A 3,344-nucleotide genomic window follows, 5' to 3' on the forward strand; every position below is an offset into this window, starting at 1 on the left:
CTCTGTGAGTTCGAGACCAGCCTGGTCTACAAGAGCTAGTTCCAGGACAGGCTCCAAAACCACAGAGAAACCCTGTCTTGAAAAACCAAAATAAAGAAAGAAAGAAAGAAAGAAAGAAAGAAAGAAAGAAAGAAAGAAAGAAAGAAAGAAAAAACAGGTTTGAGAGCCATAAATAAAGTAATTCAGTCAATGTGCTCTCAACAGCCCAGAAAGCCTTCTCTATTACCTAAAGGATGGTCTGTTATAGTTACTGATTTAAAAGACTGTTAGGATTCCAGCATTATTGTGATCTTGTCTCCTGGCAGCCCACTGGCATTCAGGCAAACACCTGTCTGGGTGGACCACCCTTCCCATTACCCCTGGCCTTTCCTAATGGGTTTGTTAAGCTCTGGGGTTCATTCCTTTTTGCTGAAGCTCCAGCCCCACCAACAGTATTTTCTGTTCACTATACCATTACAAGAAAAGGATACAGTGCCTACTTAAAGTAATTCTCAGTCTGTTAAGAGATACCAGTGGAGGATTCTCCCAAAGGGGATGTTAAACAGCCATACCCTGTGCCAATATTTTGTACACCAGCCACTGATTCATGTTCAGTTTTCTCATTCTATACTTTACCATTGTATGGATGATATCTTACTAGCTGATTCAAATGTAGATAGTTTAGGAAAGTGTTTGAGGAAGTAAAAAAAAATTGCCTTGTTGGGGATTACAAATTGCTCCTGAAAAATACAAGGAGGAGATTCTATTAATTACCTAGGATATAAGATGGGCTTACAAAAAAATTCAACCCCAGAGGTACAAATCAGAAGAGATTAATTGCTCTTAATGACTTTCAAAAGATTGCTGGGAGACGTTAACTAGCCCACAGTTAAACTGACAACTCAAGAACTGAGCAATCCATTTCAAACCTTACAAGGTGACAAGGGCTTAACTAGTCGAAGAGCATTATCAGCTAAGTGGAGAGAACTGGCATCGGTAGGAAAGAAGGTAGAGATGCCTGTGTGGATTGTTCCGAGCCCCCGCTGGGTTTTATCCTGTCTTCTCTGTTTCCCTACAGGAACTTTTGATGCAGAGAGAAGATAATGTCTTAGAGCGGATTTTTTTTTTTAACCACAAAAACAGGGTAAAAAAAAAAAAATCAAAGACCTATGTAGAAAAGTTTTCTGTGGTGATTCTAGAAGAAAAATCGAGACTTTATCAATTAGCAGGAATAGACCCGAAATTGTACAGGAATTTCTTCTTTATGGGCAGAAAAGGAACATTGGCAAAGAGCTTGCAGTAACTCTTTGGGAGAGATTAATAACAAATATCCAAAAAGCAAGAGACTTCGGCTTTATAAAGAGAACCAGTTGGATCCTTCCTCACACTGTACGGGACACACCAATAACCGGAGCCCCTACATTCTGTACTGGTGTAGGAGGCCCTTCTGCATTTGTGTTGCTTTCATTGGTCATTAAAGAAGCCTTGGCCTAATTGATAGGACGGAACTCAGGTAGGCAGGGAAGACAGAACAGAATTCTGGGAAGAAGGACAGTGTGGCAGATGCCATGAATCTCCTGCCTGAAGCAGACGCTGGTTAGACTCATGCTGGTAAGCCACAGTCAAGTGGCGATACACATTAATGGGGATGGGTTAAACTAATATGTGAGAGTTAGCCAATAAGAGGCTAGACATAATGGGCCAGGCAGTGATTTAATTAATACAATTTCTGTGTGATTATTTTGGGTATAAGCTAGCCGGGCAGCTGGAACAAGGGGCCCCACTCCTTACTACACTATACTGATGCAAATAAATCAGGAAAAGCAGGTTACAAATCAGGAAATTTGGGTAAAGTGGCTCAAAGCCCTTATGATTCTGTATAAAAGTCAGAATTACATGCTATTCTCATGGTATTATTAGATTTTTCAAACCTATTTTTTAATATTTTTATTTATTTATTATGTATACAATATTCTGTCTGTGTGTATGCTCAAAGGCCAGAAGAGGGCACCAGACCCCATTACAGATGGCTGTGAGCCACCATGTGGTTGCTGGGAATTGAACTCAGGACCTTTGGAAGAGCAGGCAATGCTCTTAACCTCTGAGCCATCTCTCCAGCCCTCAAACCTCTTAATATACTTACTGATTCTCAATATGCAAAAAGAGTAGTTTTACATATTGAAATTGCTGAATTTATTGTAGACGATACAGAATTTATTTTCTTATCCAGTTACAAGAAATAATCAGAAGTATAAATCATCCTTTATATATAACACAGTCTAGATCCCATATGGGTCTACGCAGCCCTCTGGCACAAGGTAATGATGAAATTGATCAACTATTGGTAGGAAATGTGCTAGGAACTTCAGAATTCACAAGAAACAAGGCAATTGCAAGTGTTTGAAAAATAGATTTTTTTCATCACTTGGCAACAAGCCAAGGAAATTATAAGGAAATGTCCTACTTGTTCTTTGTACAACTAAACTATACTAACTGCAGAAAGTAACCCAAAGGGTACTCAAAGAAATTAAATTTGGGGAAGTAGAAAAAAATCAAGATTTCTTGAGTAAATTGGGAGCATGGGGACCATGGGAGAGGGTTGAAGGGGAGGGGAAAAAGAAGGGAGGGGAGCTGAGAAAAATGTATAGCTCAATAAAATCAATAAAAAGGAAATTAAAGTTGTCAAATGAGTGTGTGAAGATGAACACAAAAAAAGAAATCCCACACTAGCTCAAAATTGAGTATAATAAAGGGTTATTTATCTTCTTCTTCTGGAAAACACCAAATGGCGGATGGTGCCCGTACAGCAGGGGGCCCGGAGGACCTGGGGGCCCAGGATTAGGAGGCTGTGGCGGCTTCCACGGAGGATTCGGCAGCGGTCTTAGGGGCCATGTTCGTGGGGGGCTTGCAGAGGTAAAGCTGAAGACAAGGAGTGGATTCCCATCACCAAGCTGGGCCACCTGGTTAAGGACATGAAAACCAAATCCCTAGAGGAGATCTAACTGTTCTCCCTGCCCATTAAGGAGTCCGAGATCATTGACTTTTTCCTAGGAGCTTCCCTAAAGGATGACGTTCTGAAGATCATGCCCATGCAGAAGCAGACTAGGGCAGGCCAGCAGACCAGGTTCAAGGCTTTTGTCGCTATTGGGGACTATAATGGTCTTGGTGTCAAGTGCTCCAAGGAGGTGGCCACTGCCATCCGAGGGGCCATCATCTTGGCCAAGCTTTCCATTGTCCCTGTGCGGAGAGGCTACTGGGGGAACAAGATTGACAAGCCCCACACTGTTCCGTGCAAAGTGACAGGCCGCTGTGGTTCTGTGCTGGTGCGTCTCATCCCTGCCCCCAGAGGCACTGGCATAGTCTCT

At 42.1% G+C, this 3,344-nt stretch overlaps 1 pseudogene; it reads left to right on the plus strand.

Annotated features, from left to right (window-relative positions):
- Positions 1-2,764: 2,764 nt before the first annotated feature.
- On the plus strand, positions 2,765-3,338 carry LOC126496327 (40S ribosomal protein S2-like; annotated as a pseudogene).
- The last annotated feature ends 6 nt before the right edge of the window (positions 3,339-3,344 follow it).

Source organism: Alexandromys fortis, unplaced genomic scaffold (assembly GCF_014885135.2).
Source record: "Alexandromys fortis isolate MF-2015 unplaced genomic scaffold, M_Fortis_MF-2015_v1.1 scaffold_2824, whole genome shotgun sequence".
In the NCBI taxonomy this organism is placed as follows: Eukaryota; Metazoa; Chordata; class Mammalia; order Rodentia; family Cricetidae; genus Alexandromys; species Alexandromys fortis.